Source organism: Oncorhynchus tshawytscha, unplaced genomic scaffold (assembly GCF_018296145.1).
Source record: "Oncorhynchus tshawytscha isolate Ot180627B unplaced genomic scaffold, Otsh_v2.0 Un_contig_766_pilon_pilon, whole genome shotgun sequence".
Classification (NCBI taxonomy): domain Eukaryota; kingdom Metazoa; phylum Chordata; class Actinopteri; order Salmoniformes; family Salmonidae; genus Oncorhynchus; species Oncorhynchus tshawytscha.
Genome location: NW_024609833.1, coordinates 2201691 through 2220027, shown reverse-complemented (window position 1 = coordinate 2220027; position 18337 = coordinate 2201691). Strand labels below are relative to the sequence as shown.

The following is an 18337-nucleotide window of genomic DNA, read 5'->3' as shown; positions in this document are numbered from 1 at the left end:
TGCCTACCCTCACCACCTGGGGGCGGCCCGTCAGGAAGTCCAGTACCCAGTTGCACAGGGCGGGGTCGAGACCCAGGGTCTCGAGCTTGATGACGAGCTTGGAGGGTACTATGGTGTTGAATGCCGAGCTGTAGTCGATGAACAGCATTCTCACATAGGTATTCCTCTTGTCCAGATGGGTTAGGGCAGTGTGCAGTGTGGTTGAGATTGCATCGTCTGTGGACCTATTTGGGCGGTAAGCAAATTGGAGTGGGTCAAGGGTGTCAGGTAGGGTGGAGGTGATATGGTCCTTGACTAGTCTCTCAAAGCACTTCATGATGACGGATGTGAGTGCTACGGGGCGGTAGTCGTTTAGCTCAGTTACCTTAGCTTTCTTGGGAACAGGAACAATGGTGGCCTCTTGAAGCATGTGGGAACAGCAGACTGGTATAGGGATTGGTTGAATATGTCCGTAAACACACCGGCCAGCTGGTCTGCGCATGCTCTGAGGGTGCGGCTGGGGATGCCGTCTGGGCCTGCAGCCTTGCGAGGGTTAACACGTTTAAATGTCTTACTCACTTCGGCTGCAGTGAAGGAGAGACCGCATGATTCCGTTGCAGGCCGTGTCAGTGGCACTGTATTGTCCTCAAAGCGGGCAAAAAGTTATTTAGTCTGCCTGGGAGCAAGACATCCTGGTCCGAGACTGGGCTGGGTTTCTTCCTGTAGTCCGTGATTGACTGTAGACCCTGCCACATACCTCTTGTGTCTGAGCCGTTGAATTGAGATTCTACTTTGTCTCTGTACTGGCGCTTAGCTTGTTTGATAGCCTTGCGGAGGGAATAGCTGCACTGTTTGTATTCAGTCATGTTACCAGACACCTTGCCCTGATTAAAAGCAGTGGTTCGTGCCTTCAGTTTCACACGAATGCTGCCATCAATCCACGGTTTCTGGTTAGGGAATGTTTTAATCGTTGCTATGGGAACGACATCTTCAACGCACGTTCTAATGAACTCGCACACCGTATCAGCGTATTCGTCAATGTTGTTGTCTGACGCAATACGAAACATCTCCCAGTCCACGTGATGGAAGCAGTCTTGGAGTGTGGAGTCAGCTTGGTCGGACCAGCGTTGGACAGACCTCAATGTACAGTTGAAGTCGGAAGTTTACATGCACCTACATATATTTAACTCTGTTTTTCACAATTCCTGACATTAATCCTAGAAAAATTCCCTGTTTTAGGTCAGTTAGGATCACCACTTTATTTTAAGAATGTGAAATGTCATAATAGCAGAGAAATTTATTTCAGCTTTTATTTCTTTCATCACATTCCCAGTGGTTTAGAAGTTTACATACTCATGTGGAATTTGGTACCATTGTCTTTAAATTGTTTGTCTTGGGTCAAATGTTTTGGGTAATATTCCACAAGCTTCCCACAATAAGTTGGGTGAATTCTTCCTGACAGAGCTGGTGTAACTGAGTCAGGTATGTAGGCCTCCTTGCTCGCACACACTTTTTCAGTTCTGCCCACACATTTTCTATAGGATTGAGGTCAGGGCTTTGTGATGGCCACTCCAATACCTTGACTTTGTTGTCCTTAAGCCATTTTGCCACAAATTTGGAAGTTTGCTTGGGGTCATTGTCCATTTGGAAGACCCATTTGTGACCAAGATTTAACTTCCTGACTGATGTCTTGAGATGTTGCTTCAATATATCCACTTCATTTTACCTCCCTCATGAAGCCATCTATTTTGTGAAATGCGCCAGTCCCTCCTGCAGCAAAGCACCTCCACAACATGATGCTGCCACCCCCGTGCTTCACTGTTGGGATGGTGTTCTTCGGCTTGCAAGCCTTCCCCCTTTTCCTCCAAACATAATGATGGTCATTATGGCCCAACAGTTCTATTTTTGTTTAATCAGGCCAGAGGAAGTACAATCTTTGTCCCCATGTGCAGTTGCAAACTGTAGTCTGGCTTTTTTATGGCTGTTTGGGAGCAGTGGCTTCTTCCTTGCTGAGAGGCCTTTCAGGTTATGTCGATATAGGACTCGTTTTACTGTGGATATAGATACTTTTGTACCGGTTTCCTACAGCATCTTCTTAAGGTCCTTTGTTGCTGTTCTGGGATTGATTTGCTCTTTTCGCACCAAAGTACGTTCATCTCTAGGAGACAGAACGCGTCTCCTTCCTTAGCGGTATGATGGCTGCGTGGTCCCATGGTGTTTATACTTTTACTACTTATACTATTGTTTGTACAGATGAATGTGGTACCTTCAGGGGTTTGGAAATTGCTGGATGAACCAGATTTGTGGAGGTCTACACATTTTTTTTTTCTGTGTTTTTGGCTGATTTCTTTTGATTTTCCCATGATGTCAAGCAAAGATGCACTGAGTTTGAAGGTAGGCCTTGAAATGCATCCACAGGTACTCAAATGATGTAAATTTGCCTATCAGAAGCTTCTAAAGCATTTTCTGGGTTTTTCCCAAGCTGTTTAAAGGCACAGACAACTTAGTGTATGTAAATTTCTGACCCACTGGAATTGTGATACAGTGAGGTAAGTCAAATAACCTCTGAGATAAAGTCTTTAAACAATTGTTGGAAAAATTACTTGTCATGCACAAAGTATATATCCTAACCAACTTGCCGAAACTATAGTTTGTTCACAAGAAATTTGTGGAGTGGTTGAAAAAATAGTTTCGTGACTTCCGGCTTCAACTGCATGTGTGCAATGGAGGAAGCTGCCCTTTTTTTGCTTTTGAAATATCAGCCATAGCGAGCTGCCATTCCTGTCCCTCTGGGTGTAGAGGAGTGGCTGTATGTCTAGACTCCCAGAGGACGATCCGTATGGCCAGGCGGGGCCGTTGCTAGGGGTGTCTGACACTGGACCTGCCTCCACTCATCTCTACTCTCACACAGCTATTAGTGGTCATCTGAGGGAGTCCCCTGAGGCTTAGCACTCAGGTTCTGGCCTGACTGACTTCTGGCTGGCTGCTTGGCCTGGACTCGCCCTCCAGACAGACGCTGGCAGCGCAGCACAGCCGGAGAGAGGGAAGGAGGGTCAGCTCAGCAGGGTGCCATAGTGCTCATTAGTCTGCTGATTGTGGGAGACGTGTTAGTATATTCTGCGCTGCTTGGACTGATTAGCGTGGGCTCTCACTTCTACAGCAAGCTAGCAGCTAGCACCTGCTATAGATATATGCAGTCTGACTGACGTTCAGCTCAGTGGAACTTGGTTCATTTGGTTTCGGCGAGCTAGGTTTGTAAAACGATTCCTTGCCCATCACCTTGATGTAAGAGTGTGGTTCATGTTTTTTTCTTGTGTGTGTCCCAAGTGGCACCGTATTCCCTATATAGTGCACTACTTTTGACCAGGGTCTTGGGACTCGTTTCCCAAAGCCTTCATTGCATTAAGATCATTGCTAGAACCGTCTTACCATCTTCGATTGTTTCCCAAAACCATTATTACTAAAGTTGCACTTGAAAACGTTTGTTATTTACCGACTGGCTTAGATGCTTTTTTGCCCTTCCCAGTCACTTTATACACAGAAGAGCTCAGCTAAACACAGAATTAAGAGTTTTCTGCCGCGCTGTGACCGCCGATAACTTCAGAACGAAGTTGAATACAAATACAACGTTGCCAATTTCTTTGCAATTGTTACAAACAAGTAAAGAATAAAATTGTTTGAAGTGAAAACAGAGATGACTGCAAAAGATATGGGCTACGTAGGCCTGTATATTAAAATCACATTGAAGTCAATTGTATGTTCATTCAATTGCATTCTATTTGCCAGTTCTAGGCTTTTTGTTATTTTTGGCTCAATATATTTCATGTGTAATGTGCCATCTTGATTTAGTGTATTATTATAGAGTAAGCATTTAGAATGTTTTGTTACAGCCCGAAAAAACATTTATTAAATTGAGATTGTGTCACTGGCCTACACACAATGCCCCATAATGTCAGAGTGGAATAATATTTGAAGAAATGTCTTGAGTCAGGTATTTAAACCCTTTGTTTTGACAAGCCTAAATAAGTTCAGTTGTAAAAAAGTGCTTAAGTTACATAATAAGCTGCATGGACTCAGTCTGTGTGCGGAAATACTGTTAACTTTTCTAGGGCAGGCGTTCCGCTAGTGGAACCCCTCGACAACAATCCGCTGAAAAGGCAGCGCGCGCGAAATTCAAAAATGTGTTTTTAGAAATATGTAACTTTCACACATTAATAAGTCCAATACAGCAAATGAAAGAAACATCTTGTTAATTTACCCAACGTGTCCAATTTCAAAAAGGCTTTACAGTGAAAGCACAACATATGATTGTTAGGTCATAGCCAAGTCAAAAAAACACGCAGCCATTTTTCCAGCCAAAGATTGTCACAAAAAGCTGAAATATATAGATCAAATTAATCACTAACCTTTGATCTTCATCAGATGACACTCATAGGATATCATGTTACACAATACATGTATGTTTTGTTTGATAATGTGCATATTTATATCCAAAAATCTGTTTACATTGGCGCGTTACATCCGGTGATTTTGCAGAAATACTCATAGTAAACATTGATAAAAGATACAGGTGTTATTCACAGAATTAAAGATAGACGTCTCCTTAATGCAACCGCTGTGTCAGATTTCAATAAAACTTTACGGAAAAAGCATAATCTGAGTACGGCGCTCAGAGCCCAATCCAGACAGAGAAATATCCGCCATGTTGGAGTCAACAGAAGTTAGAAATAACATCAGAAATATTACCCATCGTGTCCAATTTCAAAAAGGCTTTACAGTGAAAGCACAACATATGATTGTTAGGTCATAGCCAAGTCAAAAAAACACAGCCATTTTTCCAGCCAAAGATTGTCACAAAAAGCAGAAATATATAGATCAAATTAATCACTAACCTTTGATCTTCATCAGAAGGCACTCCCAGGATTCCCAGTTCGACAATAAATGACTGATTTGGTCCATAAAGTCCATCATTTATGTCCAAATAGCCACTTGTTGCTAGCGTGTTCAGCCCAGTAATCCATCTTCATGAGGCGCGAGCACTTCGTCTAGACAAAAAACTCTAAAAGTTCCGTTACAGGTCGTAGTAACAAGTCAAACGATGTATGGAATCAATCTTTAGGATGTTTTTTAACATAAATCATCAATAAGGTTCCAACCGGAGAATTTCATTGTCTGAAGAAAAGCACTGGAACGAGAGCTAACTCTGTCGGGAGCGCGCGTCACGAGCCTGAGACACTCTGCCAGACTCATGGCTCATTCAGCTCCCATTCCCCCCTCTTTTATAGCAGAAGCCTGAAACAAGTTTCTAAAGACGGTTGACATCTAGTGGAAGCCGTAGGAAGAGCAACTTGACCCCATAGACACTTTGTATTCGGTAGGCCAAGCTTTGAAAAACTACAAACCTCAGATTTCCCACTTCCTGGTTGTATTTTTCTCAGGTTTTCGCCTGTCAAATGAGTTCTGTTATTCTCAGACATCATTCAAACAGTTTTAGAAATAATCATATGCATATATTAGCATCTGGGACAGAGTAAGAAGCAGTTCACTCTGGGCACCTTATTCATCCAAAAGTGAAAATGCTGCCGCCTATCCCAAAAAGGTTAACCCCCTACAGTTGATTTCCGCACACCCGCGTGTGTCAGGAGACTCCACAAGTGTCAGGAGACTCGTCTGAAGTCGGTACAGACGATCTGCCAACTGCTGTCTGTGGCGTCCGAACCGTTTTTGGCTACACACTAATTGACTCTAATGAACATGTACAGGCCATACAAGACTTGACTGAAGGTCCCTTGGTAACAGTTGAAAAAATGTATGGAAGTACAATGCCTTCAAAAAGTTTTCAGACCCCTTGTCTTTTCCACATTTTGTTACCTTATTCTAAAAATGGATTTAAAAAAAAAAAAATCCTCGATCTACACACACTACACCTTAATAATAAAGCGAAAACAGGTTTTTAGAGATTTTTGCAAATGTATAAAACAAAATAACTGACCTTATTTAATTAAGTATTCAGACCCTTTGCTATGAGACTTGAAATTGAGCTCAGGTGCATCCTTTTTACATGGATCATCCTTGAGATGTTCCTACAACTTGATTTGAGTCCATCTGTGGTAAATTTAAATTGATTGAACATGATTTGGAAAGACACACACCTGTCTATGGTTCCACAGATGACAGCGCATGTCAGAGCAAAAATCAAGACATGAGGTCGAAGGAATTGTCCGTAGAGCTCCGAGACAGGATTGTGTTGAGACACATATCAGGGCAATGGTACAAAAACATTTCTGCAGCATTTGAAGGTCCCCAAGAACACAGTGGCCTCCATCGTTCTTAAATGAAAGAAATTTGGAACGATCAGGACTGCCAAAATGAGCAATCGGGGGAGAAGGGCCTTCGTCAGGGAGGTGACCAAGAAGCCAATGGTCACTCTGACAGAGCTCTAGTATTCCTCTGTGGAGATGGGAGAATCTTCCAGAAGGACAACCATCTCTACAGACACTAATCAGGCCTTTATGGTAGCGTGGCCAGACAGAAGCCACTCCTCAGTAAAAGGTACATTTTTTTATACATTTATTTAACTAGGCAAGTCAGTTTAAAAACACATTCTTATTTTCAATGACAGCCTAGGAACAGTGGGTTATAACTGCCTGTTCAGGGGCAGAACAACAGATTTGTACCTTGTCAGCTCGGAGGTTTGAACTTGCAACCTTCCGGTTACTAGTCCAACGCTCTAACCGCTAGGCTACCCTGCCGCCCAGTACATCACAGCCCACTTGGAGTTTGTCAAAAGGCTCCTTAAGACTCTGACCAGGTAGTCACCTGGAATGCATTTCAATTAACATCTGTGCCTTGTTAAAAGTACATTTGTGCAATTTCTTTCCTTATTAAATGCATTTGAGCCAATCAGTTGTGTTTTGACAAGGTAGGGGTGATATTTGGTGAAAGTCCATATGGCAAGAACAGCTCAGATAAGCAAAGCAAATCGAAACAATGGTCCATTACTTGAAGACATGGTCAGTCAATTCAGAAAATTTAAAGAACTTTTAATGTTTCTTCAAGCGCATTCGTAAAAACCATCAAGCGCTATGATGAAACTGGCTCTCATGAGGACCGCCATAAGATAGGAAGACCTAGAGTTACCTCTGCTGCAGAGGACAAGTTCATTACAGTTACCAGCTTCAGAAATTGCAGCCCAAATAAATGCTTTACAGAGTTCAAGTAACAGACACATCTCAACATCAACTGTTCAGAGGAGACTGCGTAAATCAGGCCTTCATGGTCGAATTTCTGCAAAGAAACCACAACTGAAGGATACCAATAAGAAGGAGACTTGCTTGGGCCAAATTTGAGATTTTTGCTTCCAACCGCCGTGTCTTTGTAAGACCCGGAGCAGGTGAATGGATGATCTCTGCATGTGTGGTTCCCAGGAGGAGGTGTGGGGGTTCTTTGCTGGTGACACTGTCAGTGATTTTATTTAGAATTCAAGGCACACTTAACCAACATGGCTACCACAGTGTTCTGCAGCGATACGCCATACCATCTGGTTTGCGCTTAGTGGTACTATCATTTGTTTTTCAACAGGAAAATGACCCAACACACCTCCAGGCTGTGTTTGACCAAGACGGAGAGTGATGGAGTACTGTATCAGATGACCTGGCCTCCAGTCACCTGACCTCAACCCAATTGAGATGGTTTGGGATGAGTTGCACCGCAGTTGTGAATGAAAAGCAGCCAACAAGTGCTCAGCATATGTGGGAACTCCAAGATTTTTGGAAAAGCATTCCAGGTTAAGCTGGTTGAGAGAATGCCAAGTGTGCAAAGCTGTCAAGGCAAATTGTGGCTATTCTGAGGTATCTCAAATATAAAATATATTTTGATTTGCATACCACTTTTATTGGTTACTTCATGATTCCATATGTGTTATTTCATAGTTTTAATGTCCAATTTTATTCTACAATGTAGAAGAAAGTAAAAATAAAGAAAAAGCCTTGAATGAGTAGGTGTCCAAACTTGACTGATACGTAAATGGGATATTTCAGTATTTTATTTATAAATTAGCAAACATTTCTAAAAACCTGTTTCTGCTTTGTAGTTTGCTCGTGTGTAGATTGAGGGTGGAAAACAATTGAAACAATTTTAAAATAAGGCTGTAATGTAACAATATGTGGAAATGGCCAAGGGGTCTGAATATTTTCTGAAGACACAGTATTTCTGGATTGTTTAATGCCAAAAATATGGGGTTAAATAAATGTATAAAAAAATTATTATCTCTCTGATATCGGAGAGACACTGTAGAACAAACTTAATATTGATATTTATTTTGCAACTATCTGTTCCATGTAATGAATCTTCTATTCAATGCATTTGTATGGACAAACAGCAGTAAGATCAAATAAATAAATAAAAAATTGTTACTTCAAGGGGTTTTAAAATTCTAAATCAAATAGCTAAATGATCCTTGGTGCAGGTGCAGGCAGCGATCGGTTGAAGAGCATACATTTAGTTTTACTTGTATTTAAGAGCAGCTGGAGGCCACGGAAGGAGAGTTGTATGGCATTGAAGCTCGTCTGGAGGGTTGTTAACAGTCCAAAGAAGGGACAGAAGTATACAGAATGGTATCATCTGCGTAGACGTGGATCAGAGACTCGCCAGCAGCAAGAGTGACGTCATTGGTGTATACAGAGAAGAGAGTCGTCCCAAGAATTGAACCCTGTGGCACCCCGATAGAGACTGCCGGAGGACCGGACAACAGACCCTTCGATTTGACACACTAAACTCTATCTGAGAAGTAGTTGGTGAACCAGGCGAGGCAATCATTTGAGAGACCGCCTAACGAGTCTGCCAATGAGGATGTGGTGATTGACAGAGTCGAAAGCCTTGGCCAGGTCGATGAAGACAGCTGCACAGAACTGTTTTTTTATCGACAGTGGTTATGATATCGTTTAGGACTATGAGCGTGGCTGCGGGGCACCCGTGACCAGCTTGGAAACCAGATTGCATAGCGGAGAACGTATGGTGGGATTCTAATTGGTCGGTGATCTGTTTGTTCACTTGGCTTTCGAAGACTTTAGAAAGGCAGGGCAGGATATATATAGGTCTGTAACAGTTTGGGTCTAGAGTGTCTCCCCCTTTGAAGAGGGGGATGACCGTGACCGCTTTCCAATCTTTAGAAATCTCAGACGATACAAAAGAGGTTGAACAGACTAGTAATAGGGGTTGCAACAATGGTGGCGGATCATTTTAGGAAAGAGGGTACTGATTTTGTAGGGATCCAGATTTTGCAGCTCTTTCAGAACATCAGCTGTCTGGATTTGGGAGAAGGGGGTGGGAGGCTTGGGCCAGTTGCTGCGGGGGGTGCAGAGCTGTTGGCCGGGGTTGGGGTAGCCAGGTGGAAAGCATGGCCAGCCATAGAGAAAAGCTTTATCGATTATCGTTGATTTATCAGTGCAATGGGCAGCTTGGAAGAGGTTCTCTTATTCTCCATGAACTTTACACTGTCCCAAAACATTTTGGAATTAGTGCTGCAGGATGTACATTTCTGTTTGAAAAAGCTGGCCTTTGCTTTCCTAACTGTGTGTGTATTGGTTCCTGACTTCCCTGAAAAGTTGCAGTCAAGTCTGGAGTGAACCAAATGCTAGATCATCACAATCAATCAAATGTATTTATAAATCCCTTTGCACATGAGAGAGACTCCCCCAAAAAGCTTAAGACCTAGAACTAGCATCTCTGTTTTGACAGAGTTTAAAAGTAAAACAATTGCCGCCATCCACTACCTTATGTCTGAAACACAGGCTTCCAGGGAGGGCAATTTTGGGGATTCACCATTTCGATGAAACGTACAGCTGTTTATCGTCCGCATAGTAGTGAAAGTTAACATGGTGTTTCCGAAAGACATCACCAAGAGGTAAAATATATAGTGAAAGCAATAATGGTCTTAAAATGTAACCTTGAGGAACACCGAAACGTAGTTGATTTGTCAGAGGACAAACTGATATCTTTCCGACAGATAAGCTCTAAACCAGGCCAATTTGGGTTTCCGTTCTCTACAAAAGAATGCCATGACCAATGCTGTCAAAAGCAGCACTAAGGACTAGGAGCACCAGGACAGATGCGTAGCCTTGGTCTGACGCCATTAAAAGGTAATTTACCACCTTCACGAGTGCAGTCTCAGTGCTATGATGGAGTCTAAAACCAGACTGAAGCGTGAAGTGTTTCGTATACAGTCGTGGCAAAGTTTTGAGTGACACATTAATTACCACAAAATTGGCTGCTTCAGTGTCTAGATATTTTTGTCAATGTTACTATGGAATATTGAATAGTTACAAGCATTTCATAAGTGTCAAAGGCTTTTATTGACAATTACATGAAGTTGATGCAATGAGTCAATATTTGCAGTGTTGACCCTTCTTTTTCAAGACCTCTGCAATCCGCCCTGGCATGCTGTCAAGTAACTTCTTGCCACATCCTGACTGATGGCAGCCCATTCTTGCATAATCAATGTTTGGAGTTTGTCAGAATTTGTGGGTTTCTGTTTGTCTACCTGCCTATTGAGGATTGACCACAAGTTCTCAATGGGATTAAGGTCTGGGGAGTTTCCTGGCCCTGGACCCAAAATATTGATGTTTTGTTTCCCGAGCCACTTAGTAATCACTGTTGCCTTATGGCAAGGTGCTCCATCATGCTGGGAAAGGCATTATTCGTCACCAAACTGTTCCTTGATGGTTGGAAGATGTTGCTCTCGGAGGACGTATTGGTACCATTCTTTATTCATGGCTGTGTTCTTAGGCACAATTGTGAGTGAGCCCACTCCCTTGGCTGAGAAGCAACCCCACACATGAATGGTCTCAGGATGCTTTTACTGTTGGCATTACACAGGACTGATGGTAGCGCTCACCTTGTCCTCTCCGGACAAGCTTTTTTCCAGATGCCCCAAACAATCGGAAAGGGGATTCATCAGAGAAAATGACTTTACCCCAGTCCTCAGCAGTCCAACCCCTGTTCCTTTTGCAGAATATCAGTCTGTCCCTGATGTTTTTCCTGGAGAGAAGTGGCTTCTTTGCTGCCCTTCTTGACACAAGCCCATCCTCCAAAAGTCTTTGCCTCTCTGTGCGTGCAGATGCACTCACACCTGCCTGCTGCCATTCCTGAACAGGCTCTGTACTGGTGGTGCCCCGATCCCGCAGCTGAATCAACTTTAGGAGATGGTCCTGGCGCTTGCTGGACTTTCTTGGGCGCCCTGAAGCCGCCTTCACAACAATTTAACCACTTTTCTTGAAGTTCTTGATGATCCGATAAATGGTTGATGTAGGTGCAATCTTATTGGCAGCAATATCCTTGCCTGTGAAGCCCTAATTGTGCAAAGCAATGATGACGGCACGTGTTTCCTTTTAGGTAACCATGGTTGAAAGAGGAACAACAATGATTCCAAGCACCACCCTCCTTTTGAAGCATCCAGTCTGTTATTCGAACTCAATCAGCATGACAATGATCTCCAGCCTTGTCCTCGTCAACACTCTCACACTTGGTGCTCTGTCATCTGATCACTCTCCATAACATTCTGGAGGGAGTATATGAAAATTAGTATTTGTGTCATTCTTAACTTTTGGCCACAACTGTACGTTGTCTTCAGAAAGGCAGTGAGTTGCTGTGCAACAGCTTTTTATAAAATGTTTGAGAGGAATGGGGAGATTCAATATAGTTTTTTATATTTTCTGGGTCATGGTTTTGTTTTTTCAATTACTGCCACTTTTAGTGAGTTTGGTTCACATCCAGTGGATAGGGATCCGTTTATTATGTTCAACAAAGGAGGGCCACGCGCAGGAAAAAGCTCTTTCAGTAGTTTAGTTGGAATAGGGTCCAGTATGCATCTTGAAGGTTTAGAGGCCTTTACTATTTTCATGAATGTGTCAAGAGATCGAGGATTAAAACACTTGTCTCCCTTGATCACAGGTCCTGGCAGTGTTGTGCAGACTCAGGACAACTGAGCTTTGGAGGAATGCGCAGATTTAAAGAGTAGTCCGTAATGGAGTCCGTAATTTTCTTTCTAATGATCATGATCCTTTCGTCATAGAAGTTCATGAATTTATCACTGCTGAAGTGAAAGCCATCTTCTTGGGGAAGGATTTTTAGTTAGCTTTGCGACAGTATCAAAAATAATTTAAAATTGTTCTTATTCTCAATTAAGTTGGAAAAATAGGATGATCGAGCAGCAGTGAGGGCTCTTTGATATTGTACGGTACTGTCTTTCCAAGCTAGTCGGAAGACTTCCAGTTTGGTGGAGCGCCATTTCCGTTCCAATTTTCTAGAAGCTTGATTCAGGGCTCGGTTATTTTCTGTTTACCGGGGAGCTACTTTCTTATGCCACGTTTTTAGGGGTGCGAATGCATCTAGGGTATTGCGCAAGGTTAAATTTAGTTCCTCCGGCGGTTAACTGATTTTTGTACTCTGTCCTTGAATAGGTGGAGGGAGTCTGGAAGGGCATCTAGGAGTCTTTGGGTTGTCCGGGAATTTATAGCACGGCTTTTGATGATCCTTCGTTGGGGTCTAACTAAGCAGATTATTTGTTGCGATTGCAAACGTAATAAAATGGTGGTCCGACAGTCCAGTATTATGAGGAAAAACATTAAGATCCATAATATTTGTTTCATGGGACAAAACTAGGTCCAGAGTATGACTGTGGCAGTGAGTAGGTCTAGAGACATGTTGGACAAAACCCACTGAGTCGATGATGGCTCCGAAAGCCTTTTGAAGTGGGTCTGTGGACTTTTCCATGTCAATATTAGTCACCAGAAATCTGAATATTATCTGCCGATAGGAATTCGGGGAACTCGGTGAGGAACGTGGTATAACGGTCCAGGAGGCCTGTAAACAGTAGCTATAAAAAAAAGTTTGATTAGGCTGCATAGAGTTCATGACTTGAAGCTCAAAAGACAAAAACGCAGTCATTTTTGTGGGGGACAATTTAAATTTGCTATCGTAAATGTTAGCAACACCTCCGCCTTTGCGGGGGATGTGGTCACTAGTGTAACCAGGACGAGAGGCCTCATTTAACACAGTAAATTCATCAGGCTTAACCCATGTTTCAGTCAGGCCAATCACATCAAGATTGTGATTAGTGATTAGTTCATTGTCTATAACTTCCTTGGAAGTAAGGGATCTAACATTTAAGTAGCCCTATTTTGAGATATCACCATCTCTTTCAATAATGACAGGAATGGAGGTGTTTATTCCAGTGAGATTTGCCCAACTTAGATCAAGGCAATGGGGATAGCTGAGCTGACTACACTGACTGCTAGTGGCAGACTCCTCTAAGCTAGAGGAGTTAGAACCCCGTCTATGTTCATAGATAAGATGAGAGCACCCCCGTAACTCCTGAGCAAGCCAAGCATGGTCCCGTTTGTGGGTGTATCCCACGAAGAGAGCCAAATAACTACAAATTCTAACTTTTGGGGAAGGGCAGATAACAGTTTTCAACCAGCAATTGAGTTGTGAGAATCTGCTGTAGAGCTCATCACTCCCCCTATGTACCTTAAATGCTCAAGTTACATTGCAACAGGGAAAACGAGGCCAGGGCTTGCAACTAACTTTTTCTCCTCACCGTCCTGCTACTGTGCCGAAGTGCAATTTCAACTGTCCCCAAATTGAACTTGAACCATCCCAATGTTTTTATTTATTTTTTGTTTTGATATGCCAACATGGGTGTAGGTCATTTGCAGTGATTTTTATGTAATTGGTATATTTGTGAGACAGATACAGTCTATATTACAAACTTAATTTGTTAAGAAAAAAACGTTAATCTTAATGATAACAGTCAATAACTGCGAGAAACCTGTAAATGATGATACATTATTTATATGAACAGCATGGCGGGAAATGGAACTGTTAAATGATAATGCAATGTCAAAATCTGGCTTCTGTACAGCCCCTGCATGATGAATCATCATCGCTCAGGGTGGAGACCGACAGCCCATCTCAGTATGGAGCGCAGTTCACAATGCATGTAGACCTATCATCTCATGGTAACTTATTTTTCTTGTGACAGGTAGGCCTGCGTTTGCTGAAGCGTAGTCTATGCTACAGTAATATAAAGACCAAATGCGTGTCAAATTTTCCCATCTCCATCTGGCTTTCGGGTAGTCTCATATTTATTTATTTTTTGTTAATATATGTACTTTTAGTTGCAACAGCAGAGTTTTAAAACAGCCTATCACTTGAGTATTTTTGCTTTAAATCAGTGCACGCGAGAGCACTCTTGCAGTATTTCTCTATCAAATCCATTCAAATTACATCCAACATAGATCATTTTGTTCTAGATTGATATATAGATGTTTTAGCCTACCTTTTTCAGGTAAATACATTCAATGCAGTATTAGCCTTACATTTAGCTCATTAATGATGGGTTATGATTAATAAGAGTCTAACTTATTGCATCTGTCTCTTAAGCAATATGCACGCACCTGTGCTCTGTTGGCCTCTCTCCTTAAAGTGCTCCTTAGCTCTTGGGAGTCCCATGGGGGAAAAGCGAGACTAGAATAGCTTGTTGTACATAACATTTTTGAAGTTCTTATACCAATAGACTATTCGAAGAGGGACACAAGCTCTTGTTTGCTGAATGTTAAATACAGCAGCTAATGGCACACCCAGGTAGTTTGAAAGAAGAGTGAATGCGCAATGTCAGTAGGCTGGTAGCAGTTCTTTATTCAGACCCATAACCATTCAATTGTGTGAAGAGAAGTGAGTCTTCTGCATCTAATTCTAGTCATATATTATTCAAGGTCCTCATTAGAATAATGAAGATAAGGACAACCAAATGTATTTAACTGTTGAAAGGGAGGATGGAATGAAGCAACAATCGAGAAAGAGGTAGGCTAATAACAGTATGGGAAATATGGTGTGTGTGTGTATGCATGTTTAATAATTATACAAATCGGCTCTTATATTTCCAAATTAAATTTACTTGTAGCTTTGTAGGCCGTATGTGCTACACCAGTCGCATGTTCTCTCCCTGCTTTATCATGGTTTCCAGCCCATGTAATACAGTATAATACCATACAGTAATACAGTTCACACTCAAAGATTAGCATTCTGGAATTTCTTTTATTTACCCAAGAGAGCATATAGCTAGCTATATCATATACAGTTGAAGTCGAAGTTTACATGCATCTCGGCCAAATACATTTAATTCGGTATATGTCGAAAATGTCCATTTATAAAGCCTGTTTGATCCATAAAAAAACAGCTTAGAAAAACGCAACTCAAAAGTTGCCTATAAACTTTGCCAAAATATTTCAAACGTCTTTTGTAATACAACGTTAGGTATTTTTAAACGTTAATAATCAATCAAATTGTAGACGGGGCAATCTGTATTCAATACATGAACGAAAAGAAAAAAGCTCTGCTCATCACGTCTTGTGCAACTCACAAAAGTGTCCCCCGTTCCGAGTTGGCCTACTTCCTGCTAAGTCAAAGAAATAACCTAAGCCATATTCCAAACACTGGTGACATTGTGTGGAAGATGTAGGAACTGAAAGTATGTTCCTATTAAATTTCCAATGGCAACGACAATATAGGGAAGAGAGGGGGGATTCTGAACAGTTAGTCTTCGGGGTTTTGCCTGCTACATAAGTTCTGTTATACTCACAGACATGATTCAAACAGTTTTAGAAACTTTGGAGTGTTTTCTATCCAAATCTATGAATAATATGCATATCTTATATTCTTGGCATGAGTAGCAGGAAGTTGAAATTGGGCACGCTATTTATCCAAAAGTGAAAATTCTGCCCACTAGCTTTAAGAGCTTGGGTCAAATTTTTCGGGTAGCCTTCCACAATAAGTTGGGTGAATTTTGGCCCATTCCTCCTGACAGAGCTGGTGTCACTGAGTCAGGTTTGTAGGCCTCCTTGCTCGCACATGCTTTTTCAGTTCTGCCCAAAATGGGATTGAGGTCAGGGCTTTGTGATGGTCAGGGATTTGTGATGTAAGCCCCTTTGCCACAACCTTGGAAGTATGCTTGGGCCATTGTCCATTTGGAAGACCCATTTGCGACCAAGCTTTTAACTTCCTGAATGATGTCTTGCGATGTTACTTCAATATATCCACATAATTTTCCTTTCTCGTGATGCCATCTATTTTGTGAAGTGCACCAGTCCTTCCTGCAGCAAAGCACCCCCACAACATGATGCTGCCACCACCGTGCTTCACGGTTAGGATGGTGATCTTCGGCTTGCAAGCACCCCCCTTTTTCCTCCAAACATAACAATGGTCATTATGGCCAAACAGTTATATTTTTGTTTCATCAGACCTGAGGACATTTCTCCAAGATGTACAATCTTTTCCCCATGTGCAGTTGCAAACCGTAGTCTGGCTTTTTTATGCCGGTTTTGGAGCATTGGCTTCTTCCTTGCTGAGCGGCCTTTCAGATTATGTCTATATAGGACTTGTTTTACTGAGGATATAGATACTTTTGTACCTGTTTCCTCAGCATCTTCACAAGGTCCTTTACTGCTGTTCTGGGATTGATTTGCACTTTTCACACCAACGTACGCTCATCTCTAGGAGACAGGATGCGTCTCCTTCCTGAGCGGTATGATGGCTGCATGGTCCCATGGAGTTTATACTTGCATACGATTGTTTGTACAGATAAATGTGGTACCTTCAGGCATTTGGAAATTGCTCTCAAGGATGAACCAGACTTGTGTAGGTCTACAAAAAGGTCTTGGCTGATTTCTTTAGATTCTTCCCATGATGTTAAGCACTGAGATTGAAGTTAGGCCTTGAAATACATCTACAGGTACACCTCCAATGGACTGAGGCTAATTGACATAATTTATCAGAAGCTTCTAAAGCCATGATATCATTTTCTGGAATATTCCATGCTGTTTAAAGGCACAGTCAACTTAGTGTATGTAAACTTCTGACCTACTGGAATTGTGATAAAGGGAATTATAAGTGAAATGATCTGTCTGTCAACAATTGTTGGAAAAATTACTTGTCATGCAAGTAGAAGCGTAGACAAGTAGATGTCCTAACCGACAAAACTGTAACTTGTTAACAAGAAATTTGTGGAATGGTTGAAAAACTGGTTTTAATGACTCCAACCTTAGTGTATGTAAACTTTTGACTTGAACTGTATGTATTCAATAATGGCACAATCATTTGTGATAGGGCTCATAAAATGTATTTAATGTATGGCTCATCAGGCTCAGGTAGCATCATTTTAGATCAACGCTCTCATCAAATCCAGACATACAGTGCCTCGCAAAAAATGTTCATTCCCCTCGGCATTGTTTCCTATTTTGTTGCATTACAATCTGTAATTTTAAATGGATTTTTTGGGGATTTCATGTAATGGAAATACACAAAATAGTCAATTGGTGAAGTGAAATGAATAAATTACATGTTTAGAAATAGAAGAATTTAAATTAGACAAAAGTGATGTGTGCATATGTATTCACCCCCTTTGATATGACGTCCCTAAATTAGATCTGGTGCAACCAATTACCTTCCGAAGTCACATAATTAGTTAGATTGCACATAGGTGGACTTTATTTAATCAGAGAGGCAACAAAGAGACCGAAGATGACCCTGAAAGAGCTGCAAAGCTCCACAGTGGAGATTGGAGTATCTGTCCATAGGACCACTTTAAGCCGTATGTGCCACTGAGCTGGGCTTTATGATAGAGTGGCCAGGAAAAAAAGCCATTGCTTATAGAAAAAAATAAGCAAACACATTAGGTGTTTGCCAAAAGGGATGTGGGAGACTCCCCAAACATATGGAAGAGGGTACTCTGGTCAAATGAGACTAAAATTGAGCTTCTTGGCCATCAAGGAGAACGCTATGTCTGGCGCACACCCAACACCTCATCACCCCGAATATCATCCCCACAGTGAAGCATGGTTGTCAACATCACGCTGTGGGGATGTTTTTCATCGGTAGGGACTGGGAAACTGGTCAGAATTGAAGGAGTGATGGATGGCGCTAAATACTAGGAAATTCTTGAGGGAAACCTGTTTTAGTCTTCCAGAGATTTGAGACTAGGACGGAGGTTTACCTTCCAGCAGGACAATGACCCTAAGCATACTGCTAAAGCACCACCATAAATGTCTTGGAATGGCCTAGTAAAATCCCAGACCTCAATCCAATTGAGAATCTGTGGTATGACTTAAAGATTGCTCTACACCAGCAGAATCCATCCAACTTGAAGGAGCTGGTGCAGTTTTGCCTTGAAGAATGGGCAAAAATCCCAGTGGCTAGATGTGCCAGGCTTATGGAGACATACCCCAAGAGAATTGCAGCTGTAATTGCTGCAAAGGGTGGCTCTACAAGGTATGGGTTCTGGGGGGGAGAAATTATGCACACT

The 18337-nt window shown here is 42.0% G+C and overlaps 1 protein-coding gene across 1 annotated transcript in view; it reads left to right on the top strand.

Annotated features, from left to right (window-relative positions):
* ddx31 (DEAD (Asp-Glu-Ala-Asp) box polypeptide 31) overlaps positions 1-18337 on the top strand; it is a 77133-nt gene that overhangs the window by 41356 nt on the left and 17440 nt on the right. The gene's annotated exons all lie outside the window — the stretch shown is intronic.